Genomic DNA, 12,347 nt, shown 5'->3' with positions numbered 1-12,347 from the left:
ATTTGATTTAATGAATTAAAAAATTAACTAAAAAATACTTTTAGGAAAGTTCATCATTAATGTTAGAATATATTAGGATCAAATAGTTTTTGTTGCTTTGATTCTTCTATCATCTATATATAGCCTTGTATATTGTATTATTCTTCAACTCACTCAATAATAGACAACCCTTTCTTCAGATTACTCTCTTGTTTCTAACATGGTATCAAGAGCATAGATTTTTTTTTTCATAAAAAATCGTTCATAGTCTTTCATGTTTCTTCTTCCGGAAGCCTCTTTATACCTATTTTCGATCTCCTTTCCGACGTTTTTCTTTGTCAGTGACCACATCATTCTTTTTGCTTCATTGTCTTGAGTCCAACGAGCTCAACCACATCGCCGAAAATGCCTTGACGTGCCGCCGCAAGCTCCCTGCCCGCCATCACCTTTTCTTCCTTCCAGACGCACATCCAGAACCGTTGATATGCGTTCGAGATCAATGCTCCAGAACCATCCATGTCTCGAAGACCCGTAGCTTCATTTGACCCGTGTTCTGGTCCATACGTTGCTCTGACCTGACCCGTTGCCAGATCCACGCCCCAGCTCACCACCGTGTCAGCCTTGACGTGTTTTCTTCCTCCAATCTGGCGTCGCAACATGTCCTCCTTTGCTGATGTAGCTGACAATGGGACCCTCCCTAAGGTTTTTTGGTGAGCTCTTTCTGATTCTGCCCTCCGTTTTCTCGATTTCTATCCCGATTTTACAGTTTCTTCTCTCTTTTGTCTTTGTCTCCGTTATTATGAAAAAATCGGATGTTTTTCAGCCTACAGACAAAAAGGATAAATTTTGCCAAAACTATCATCATTTTGGTCATCTACCCCCAGACTGCCCCTTTATTAAATTTCGAAATTACAAGTTGAAATGACAAATTGGCTTCAATTGCCCAATAATATTTTGCCATTATTGCAAGCTCTTGAGACATTTGATTACTACCTGTCCTACTCTCCTATCACGTCCTAATCAGACCAAGTATCATTCTCGTTTCAACTTTTCTAAGAATGTGCCTGCTTTTGCTGCTGTTGCTGCTACTGAATCTACCCCCTCTGCTTCTCTCAACCAATCTCTTGTCTCTCTATCTAATATTAAGTCTCTTTTTAAGCAACTTCTCTCCTTTTCTGGCAATACTCCGGCTGCTTTTTCCACTCCTCCAGGTAAATTATAAATAGTATTTTGATTATGGTTGCTTTCATCACATGTATCCTTTGTGTCATCTTTTATCATCTTTGTCTACCACTACAAATGCACATTCTGTCAACACTGCTGATGGTTTCCTATTGTATGCAACACATAAGGGTTTTATTTTACAGTCAAATCTTAGTCTCCCTGATACTTATTTTATTTCAGAATTAAAATTTAACCTTATTTCTATTGGTCAACTTGTTGATCTCGATTTTGATGTCAATTTTTCCATTTCTGGTTGTCGTGTGCAGGATTGTTGGATGGGACAAATTATCGAGACTGGACGTAAGGTCGGAAGCTTGTTTGAACTCGAGAATCTTCATATTCCTCCTACGTCAAATCTCTGTGCTATTTCTTCTCCATCTACCCATTACTTGTGGCATCACCGTCTTGCCCACAACTCCTTAGGAAAATTGTGTTCTCTTGTGTCTAAGGGTGTTTTAGGTCAAGTTAATAATGAGTCTTTTAATTGCATTTCTTGTCAAACTACAAAATCACCAGCTTTATATTTTCACAATAATTCATCTCTTGCTTGCTCTCCTTTTGATCTTATCCACTCTGATGTTTGGGCCCCCACTCCCATGGCTTCTATGGGAGGGGCTCGATACTTTGTAGTTTTCATTAATTATTATTCACGCTTTACTTGGGTTTATTTGATGACTAATCGCCATGAGCTGTCTCAGATTTATATTAACTTTGCCACTATGATTAAAACTCAGTTTTTCAAGGTCATTAAATTTTTCCAACGCGATAATGCTATGGAATACCGTGACTCCAAACTTTTAAATTTTCTTTCTAAACAAGGTACTTTGTCTGAGTTTTCTTGCCCTAGTACATCTTAACAAAATGGACGGACTGAATGCAAACATGATCACATTCTTGACTCTGTTCGTGCAATGCTTATTTCTTCTTCGTGTCCTCAGCGTTCTTGGGGTGAAGCTATTTTCACTGCTGTCCATGTTATTAATAGACTTCCTTCTTTTGTTCTTGGTAACATTACGTTCTTTGAGAGTCTTTATCATACCTCTCCAGATTACAGTTCTCTTCGAGTTTTTGGTTGTGTCTGTTTTGTTCTTCTTCAGCCTCATGAACATAGTAAACTTGAACTTCGGGCTCGCATGTGTTGTTTCCTTGGTTACGGCACTAAACATAAGGGTTATTGTTGTTAGGATCCTCTCTCTAGATGTATTCGTATATCTCGTCATGTTGTATTCTGGGAGCATCACATGTTTTCTAGGTTCTCTTGATTTGAGTCCATTCCTTCTACTCAATCACCATTTTTCACTAACTCCAATGTTGACCCTTTTTCTAGTGATGATTCTACAGGTTCTATCTCAAGTCAACCTCTCAGGTCTCCTACTCTTCTGTCTTTTCCATCTCCCGATGATTCCAAACCGAACGATGATCCTGCTCCTGCTATCATGCCTCCTCCCTCCAATCATTCTTCTAGGGTAAGACCTCCTCATCTTCTTGATTATCATTGTTTTTATACTATTCTTCATCACCATGAACCTAAGTCATTCCAAGAAGCCTCCACAAATCCAAATTGACAGTAAACAATGCACGAAGAAATCCAGGCATTTGAAAAAGCACACACATGGGACTTAGTTGATCCTCCTTCTAATAATGAAATTGTGGGTAGCAGATGGGTATACAAGATCAAGACTCACTCTGATAGTTATATTGACCGTTATAAGGTACGGTTGGTTGCTCAAGGATGTACACAAGAGTATGGTATTGATTATAAAGAGACTTTTGCTCATGTTGCTCGTATCATATCTGTTCGCGCTCTCTTTGCCATTGTTGCGGTCAAAAAATGATCTCTCAGTCAAATGGATGTGAAGAACGCATTTCTTAATGAGAATTTGAAAAAGAAGGTCTATAAGAAACCACCACTGGGATATCTTTGTCCTTCCAGCAAAGTCTATCTCCTTCGTAAGGCACTTTATGGTCTTAAAAAAATTCCTCGTGAATGGTTTGAAAAGTTCAGCACCACTATATGCAATCTCGATTTCACTTGCAGCCCTCATAAGAATACTCTCTTTATTCGTAAAAGTGGACGTTGGGGTTATTCTTCTACTTTTGTATATTGATGACATGATCATTATTGAAGATGATGTTGATAGTATCTCTGACCTTCAAACTAATTGATCCTAATATATTCTAATACTTAAAATTAAAAATNGATAGTTAATTGATTAAACAACCTAATTTAAAGGTATTGTTTAAATATTATAACAAAAAAACACTAAATATATTTTATTTCACGTGATCTTAATACATTTGATTATATCATAGCTAGTTACTATTATTATTGAAGGAGTATTTTTTCAAACTTAAAGATAATTAAAGAACAACCACAAACAAAGACCATAATTAAAGCATTATTAAAGCACTAAAAATCGACAAGGCAAATCACTTTTCAATCTGATCAAATTTATTTGACACCTTCTTCTATTCAATGCATGATTTGTTCAAATTTCAACTCTTCTCTTCGAGAGGGTACCTATAACAAAAAATAAATAAAAAGATAGAGGTAAACAAAATTATTGAAAAATAATTATTTTTCAGATTCTCTAATCATAACGGACTAATGGTAATGGTAATAATGGTACAGTGATTCAAAGTTTAATTACATAAAACATGCCTTTTGACTAACGTCAAATTTTTTTTTTTTAAATTTATTATCAAAATATCACTATTTTAAAATTAATTACTTAAATATTATTTTTTTATTAAGGTGATAATTGATTTGGTATTGTATTCTTAATTATAATTAATTTATTGTAATATAAAAAGAGTAACATCTAAGTAATTAATTTTAAAAGTGACATTTCAGTATGTGAAAATAGTAAGAGAGAGGTTGTACTCTTATCAAGCTCTATTGTGCAAGTCTGAGTTTAGAGAAGAAGAAAACAAGGAAGAGGAAAGATGAACCAACCAGAGAGAAGGGAGGAAGAAGAAGAAGAGAGAGTGGAAGGGTAAAGTTGAATCATGTATTCATTGATTATCTATAGAAAATTATTAACTATAATACACTGTACAATTTTTGTATTTGTAGAATAGAAGTAATAATGATAACTAATTCACTAATTGTCTAACACTTTTGTCTAACCGTCTAACAACTTCCTAGTTAATTGCAGCAAGCATAAATACCAACTTGCAGTCACAATTACTCAAGTTGCATCCTCCCTTAAACTAGGATTATGGATGTCTAAAAGACCTAGTTTAAAAACATTCACAGTAAAGGGACTTGGAGCCAAAACTTTGGTTAAGAAATTAGCAAGTTGATTACTAGAAGGAATTGGCATCAAATGAGTAAGACCTAATAAATGTTGGTTTTGAGAAATGTGAAAATTAACTTCTATATGCCTTGTGCATTCATGAAATATGGGATTAATAGTAAGGTGGATGGAAGAACGATTATCACAATAAAGGGTGATGGGTTCAGTTAATAGCATACTAAGACCTTTCATCACAAAGGATAGCCATTGAGCTTGGCATGTGGCAGCAGCTAAGGCTTTGTATTCTGCTTCCAAGGATGACCTAGCTACAGTACTTTGGTTCCTACTCTTTCAACTGATTAAAGAATTTTCAAGATAGAAACAATGTCCTGTGATGGATCGTCGAGTGTCCACACATGTAGCCCAATCAGCATCTCAGAATCCTGTTAGCTTCAAATCATTGGCTGCTGAAAAGAAAACTCCCAAGGAAGGACACCCCTATGAGCTGCGTGCATGTGAGAATAAGTGGGACAGTCAAGGAACTAGCTCAATCTCCCAATAGCGTAGGAGATATCAGGGCGTGAGTTTGTGAGATAGAAAAGCCGACCAATTAACTGACGATAAGGAGTGTGATCTTGCAGTGAAGTGCCAATTTGCTTTGATAACTTTGAAGCATAAGTGTAATCCATTGGAGTACTAACTGGCTTACAACTTAAGTAACCAAAGTCCTTGATAATGTCTAGTGCATATTTTCGTTGGCAGAGATGAATACCTTTAGAATTTCTTGCCACTTTCATCCCCAAAAAATATTTTAAATCACCAAGATCTTTGATTTTGAATTTGTTGTCCAACAATTGCTTGACATGGTCAATTTCTGCCAGGTTATCTCTAGTTAAAACCAAATCATCAACATAAACATGATGATTGTAATGCCACGAGGAGTGATCTTTGATTACAGGGAGTGATCTGGTTTGGATTTGACAAAACCAGCAGCAGTGAGTGTCTTTGTAAGCTTTAAATTTCACTGACGGCTAGCTTGCTTTAATCCATACAACGACTTTTGTAGCTTACAAACAGAGGATGAATCAAGATCAGTCCCATCTAATCCTAGAGGCAACTTCATATACACTTTTTTGTGCAAATCTTTGTGAAGGAACGTTGTATTAACGTCCAATTACTTAATATGCCATAGTTTGCCTGTAGCTAAAGCCAAAACTATGTGCAATATGGTCATCCTAACAACCGGACTGAAAGTGTCTATAAAATCCACTCCTTCAACTTGAGTAAATCCTTTCACCATAAGCCTTGCCTTGTAACGTTCAATGGTTCCATCCGGATTGAATTTTACTCGAAAGACTCACTTGCAACCAATCGCCCTCTTGCCAGCTGGGATTTTTGTTACACACCAAGTTTGATTCTGCCTCAATGCCTCAAGTTCACTATTAATAACTTCTCTCCAGCAAGAATGAACAACAGTTTCCTCATAGGTGCAAGGCACAACGGTATTGTCAATGGCTAAAGAAAGGGCTTTGTGTTTTGAACCTAGTGCTTCATATGATATAAACTATGAGATAGGATACCTGCAAAGAGTATTGACAGTAGAATTCACACTAGGAATGTCACAATGATAGTCCTTTAAATGTGTTGTCTAATTTGGGTTGACTTTCTTGTTCCAATGGAAGGTGTAGATGCATGGAATGTGGAATTTTTTTCTAATACATGAGATGATAAATGCGTGGCAGTGTCCTCTCTTAGTTGAGGAGGTGAGAATAATGCAGATAATGTGACATGATTGTGAGTAGTGTTGTTAGCATGCTCTTCATTTACGATAGACGGATACTAAAAATAATCTGTATTATCTACAAAGGAATCAAAATGATGTGCATGTTGATGTGACTTGGGTGTTAAATCTACTTGTCCCAATGTAGAATTTTTAATTTTATTGTATGAAAAAAAATATTCATAGAATATAATATTCCTAGAAGTAAATATATTCTTGGAGTTCAAGTCAAACATGGTATAACCTTTGGTACCTTCCCTGAAACCCAAGAATATGCATTTGCAGGCCCAAAGATCAAGCTTGGTTTTGCCATGAACAAAAGTAGAGGCATAAACCAAGCACCCAAAAATCTTTAAATTGGACAAAGTAGGCAAAGTTCCAAAAATGATTTCAAAGGGCACTTGTTTTAGAAAATGACTAGATTGAATAATAATCAAGTGGACAGCATATTTAACAGCATATGTCCAAAAATATTTTGGCAAAGAAAAGTGAAAAATCAAGGCCCGTGCAGTTTTTAGTATGTACTGGTGTTTGCGTTCCACAATGCCATTTTGCTGTGGGGTTTCTACACAAGAAGTGTGGTTCAAAATGCCATTGGAAGCATAAAAGGATTTCAAAGCAAACTCAGGGCCATTATCAGAGTGGAAGCATTTAACAGTTTTTCCAAATTGAGTTTGTACATGTCTAACAAAATGTATAATATGATCAAAAGTTTCAGACTTATGATGCATGCAATGAATCCATGTATATCTACTTTTATCATCAACTATTGTGAGAAAATACTTTTGACCATTAAAGGAAGAGGTTGAAACATGTTCTCAAATATCCACATGAACTAAATCGAAGCAATCAGCAGATTCAGTTACACGATAAGAAAAAGGTAATCTCTTCTGTTTAGCTAAATGACAAGAATTACATGGATGTATGTGTGCAGCACAAACAATCGTAGGATATATTTTGTGCATTATTTCTAACCTGTGCTGTGGAACATGACCTAATGGTGAATGCCAAAGTGTATCTACCTTATTAACTATAGCAGCAGAATTTTCCAAAGTGGCAGTAGCTGCAACCACAAAATCATGAGGTAATTTGCTACCTATGTGGGTAGAAGTGCCAACAATTGGTTTACTATTCATTGTATACAAGTCATTTGTGCATTTAGCTACTCCAATCCTCTTCAAAATAGCTTGGTCCTGGATCTCACAGAATGTATCATTAATGAGCATTTGACCTTCTAAATTTTTGGTCAATTTGGACACAGAAATTAGTTTAAAGTCAAAAGAGGAATAAAAAGTACATTTGTAATAGGGGGAATGCTAACAATTATAGGGGGAATGGAATGGTGTGGCTCAAAATCATTAAGATCAAAAGTCACATGATTAGTAGCACCTGTGTCAATGACCCAAAGGGTGGATTTCACAGCAACAAAAGAGAAAATTATGGTGCTATATTTTAAAATTATAATTCTACCTTGACTCATTGGAGAAGTGTGTGGGAGAAGTTATGTCTGAGGTGCAGTATGAGGTTGTGACTGAGCATCCTGACCTTGGAGGAGCTTGAGTATAGCTTCCTTTTGAATTTGAGTGAGATCAAGTCTTGATGCTTCACTAGCTTCCTTTTGGCAAGTAGTGCTTAGATTGCTTTAGCCGAGCTCATCTATGACCTTCTCAGCCTGTGAATTAGTTGCCATGTAATTAACATTGCCATCTGCCTTTGGCGTAAATGAGGTGGATACCCATGCTTCTTGTAGCATGTCTCCACAGTATGACCGGTGTGAGCACAAAAGGTGCATTAAGACCGATTACCCTTACCACGACCTCTACCTTTTTCCTTTGCTTTTGTCATCAAAGGATTGAGACTTTGTGGTAGTTTTGTTGAAGAACACCTTAGATTCTGGTGCTTCGCCAAATTGCCGCTCTTGTTGACTTAACATGGAGAAAACAGTATCCAAATCAGACATAGGATTCATCAGCATCAATTGTGACCGCACTGAAGAGTATTGGTCATTAAGGCCTCGCAAGAATCGTGTGGTATAGTTCTCATGTCTGTACTGGCATATTGCCTCCAATCCACAAGAACACACCAAATTGCAATCTCGACAATGAGGAATTGGCCTGAAATTTCCAAGATGCTCCCAAATTGACTTCATTTTCGTATAGTAAGAGGTGACGTCTAGATCTCCTGGCTTCATGGAAAATAAATCCTCTTGCAATTCAACTATCTTATATTTGTCACTTTGATAATATCGATGTTTCAAATCTCTCCACAGATCCAAAGCTATATTGTTCCAGCTTACGCTATTGGAAATATTGGGGCTCAAAGATAAATTAATCCAAGAAACTAAGTAGGTAATTCACCGTTTTCAAGCGTCAAACAAAGGATCATTCTCATGTGGTCGAGGCAACGAACCATCAACAAACTTTAATTTGTTCTTTCCTTCTAAAACTCACAACATTGCTCTACTCTACAGACCGTAATTATTAGGAGTAAGAACAATTGGAATGAGAGGCATACCAATGTTTTCACTTGGGTGAATATAATACTAACTCGTTGGATCTTGCATCGGATTGATGTGAGTTTTCACCATCTGATCCTGAAACACAGCAATTTGATTCAAAAAGATTTCAATAGATTGTGCATCCATCATTGGAGTAACCTCTCCTTGATCATCAGCCATTAGAGGTTGAGAGAAGAACAATGATTGATTGAGGTCATTAAAGCAGCACTGTTCCTTGAAGTACTCACACAAAGAAGAAAAGAATCAACGAATCTCTTGCAAAACCAGATCCGGAAGCTTCTGAACTTAGTCTCGTTTCACCTTTCCTCCACACTCAACGCACCATATGAAATAGCGAGGGAGAGGCTGCACTCTCATCAAGCTCTATTGTGCAAGTCTGAGTTCAAAGAAGAAGAAAGCAAAGAAGAGGAAAGATGAACTAGACAGAGAGAAGGGAGGAAGAAGAAGAGAGAGAGTGAACGATTCTCTATAGAAAATTACTAACGATAATACACTGTACAATTGTTGTATTCGTAGAATAGAAATAATAATGATAACTAATTCACTAATTATCTAACACTTTTGTCTAACATCTAACAACTTCCTAACTAATTACAGTAAGCATAAATACCAATTTGTAGTCACAATTACTCAAATTACATAGTATTAAAATTTAAAAAGGACAATGCATCGGTAAAATCATAAAAGGCTCATAAAACATAGAAATAAACCAAAATAAAATATCCAAGTACAATTAGAAAAATGAGAACCAAACAAAAATTTTTAAATACTTATATTATTTCATTTTATCAAGGTTATATTTAGTTACCATAATTTACTTATATATCTCTTTAAAAAACTTGTTTTTTCTGTTACATGATAAAAATTTAGATTTTTTTAATAGTTGATTGCTCTTTCAGAATTTAGATAAGAGTAAAGAATCTCTCGCATCAAAAATTCAAAAATTAATTTAAACCCAAAATTACATAATAAAGATCATATCAAGATTATGTTTTCAAAATATTAATGCATACTTTTCTTTACATTTGATTGTAGTTAGCTATTATGATCTGATAGATATTATAATAAAAGTGTTGAAACATTAATTGAAATAAGTTATAACATAGTAAAGACAAACAGTCTATGCATTGTGCATCCAAAATCAACATTGTAGATTGCTTCTCGCAATTTTTTTTTTCATTGCGCAACTTTTAAAAAACAACTAGATCATTTAAATTCAAGAATAATTGAAGTATATACACAACAGAAAAATAAAGATTGTAATCAAAATAATATTTAAAATATTTATTTCGTCAATTGTTACTTTGTTAGGAGCATCTTCAGAGAGAAAGAGAGAGAGGGAGATTCTTACCCTATATATTTAGCATAGAGAGAGAGAGAGAGAGAGATTCTTACCCTATATATTTAGCATAAAGTGTTCTAATGCATAATTTCCTATCTTTTTTCTCCGAATAACGGCTATTGCATTCAGCGACAATACATTCTATAATGCATTTTTTTTCTCATTTTTTGATTAGTTTCATAGCGAATTTTACATTCCCTGAGACACCCTTCTAGTTGTCCAGATGCAATATGATAAAATGTTGTCCAATGTTTTTCAATAATGGCTTTTTGGGATTCAGGATTGACAGAACAAATAGCTACTTCAATTACCAATACTATAATTACATGTACTATACTGTCTCTAGCCATAAATCCCCCTTCTCTCTCTCTCGTACTTAAGTTTATACAATAGACCAAAATTTATATAAACTTAAAATCTTTTTTTAATATTATTATTTCGATATGATTCTAAAATTCGAATATTCTTTGCTTAATTCGTGTTCTTTCTTCATAGCAAGAGCTACAAATTATTAAAATAAATAAAACAATTAATTCTTATTGTGGCAAAGTATTATTTTAGTAGGACACCGGAAAAAAAAAGTATTGTTTACTAGAGTTTTTTATTTCAGTTAACATTTAGGTCTAGTTTAAGTAACGGTACCAATCATTTGTTGCGGCTGCCGGGGGTCATCGCGAGTTAAATTTTATCGAAAATGACGTGAAGAATTACATTACGAGGGAAGTGCGGAATGTTTCCGAACAAGAAGATGCAAAGGAATTCGGGAAATATTTCTTAAGAATGAAAGAGAAGAATCCGAATTTCTTTTTTGAGCTCCAACTTGAAGAGGATCAATCGATTAAGCTGGCTTTTTGGGCCGATGCAAGAAGCAGAGCCGCCTTTGAGTATTTCGGAGACGTCATTTCATTCGACACCACCTACAACACAAACAGGTAACAAATTGTCCCTGTTTATGATGCCAAATTAATTTATTTTTACGAATCCGCAGTAGAGGTGTATATTGGCTGTTTCATTGGGTGTATGCGAAGCATTTGTTAGGGTGTAGCTAATGATTTTGCATTCTGGACCATGGTAATTTGTTTCAGGTATAATTTGGTCTGTGGTTCTTTTGTCGGGGTGAATCACCACGGTCAATCAACACTTCTCGGATGCTCTTTGATGAAGAACGAAGAAATTGAATCATTCAAATGGTTATTTCAAAGCTGGCTTCGTTGCATGGGAGGAAACGCTCCGAAAGGGTTTCTCACCGATCAGTGCGCATCCATGAAAAGGGCTTTAGAGGCCTGTATGCCAACAACAGTTCACCGCCGGTACATTTGGCACATCATGAAGAAGATTCCAAGCAAATTAAACGGGTAAAAGGGACATGCCGATATCGAACAAGAAATGAGCCAAGTTGTTTGAAACTCTCAAAGCAAAGACTCTCTCTTGAATTCAATGAGTTTCATTAAATAATGAGAATCTAAATGATATATTAGACATTAAATATATAATATTGAAAACTATACGTTACGAAAAAGTGATGAAAAACTTCTTGCCTTATTAAAACATGGTAAAATTATCAGGAATAATCATTAACAAAAGCAAATTAATAAAAAAGACTAATTATATTATCATTATTAGAAATGGCCTATTTAAATAAATTTATAAAGAAGAATCAGCAAATTGTTTTAAAAGAACAATAATGTCATTAGTCAAATTTTATAAACAATTTGTTCGATATGTATGACATCATAATAAAATCATATATATTCTAATATATCTGTTGCGCGGGTATTATCTGTCCTGCTATTAGAGTTTTTTTCATTGTTATGCTAAGGTTGTAAAGTAATCTGTACTTTTGGATTTCGAAAATAGAGTGATAGAAATCAGCTATGACAGTATCTGCTGCCTCTCAGGAAGAAAACAGAAGTGCCACTACAAGAATTTGATAAATTAGCGACGAATTTTTGCGAGAAATATTTTTTGTCACTAATCCGTCATTAACTTGCAAGGAATTAGTGACGCACTAACGACAAAATTAATGAGCGATCACAAAATACATGAACTTAAGAAAAACGACTGATTAACGAGAGATTTGCGAGTAAGTTTGTTTCTCGCAGATTGACTTTTGTAGCTAAAAAAAGAGTAAGGAAAATTTCCTCGCTAATTTCTCACAAATTAATTAGCGAGTGATAATGTTCTAGCAAATCAGTCACTTAGGGGTTCAATCACATAAAAGTAAAGTAGTGAGGGATATTATTGTCACTATTCCATCGCAAGTGT

The 12,347-nt window shown here is 35.2% G+C and overlaps 1 long non-coding RNA gene across 1 annotated transcript; it reads right to left on the bottom strand.

Annotated features, from left to right (window-relative positions):
* Window positions 7,098–10,462, bottom strand: LOC110271845. The gene is made up of 2 exons (XR_002362648.1): window positions 10,136–10,462; window positions 7,098–9,116 (listed from the first exon to the last, which is right to left on the bottom strand). It is a non-coding gene; the product is annotated as an uncharacterized LOC110271845 (long non-coding RNA).

Source organism: Arachis ipaensis, chromosome B05 (genome assembly GCF_000816755.2).
Source record: "Arachis ipaensis cultivar K30076 chromosome B05, Araip1.1, whole genome shotgun sequence".
NCBI lineage: Eukaryota > Viridiplantae > Streptophyta > Magnoliopsida > Fabales > Fabaceae > Arachis > Arachis ipaensis.
This window is presented reverse-complemented; position numbering and strand designations above follow the sequence as displayed.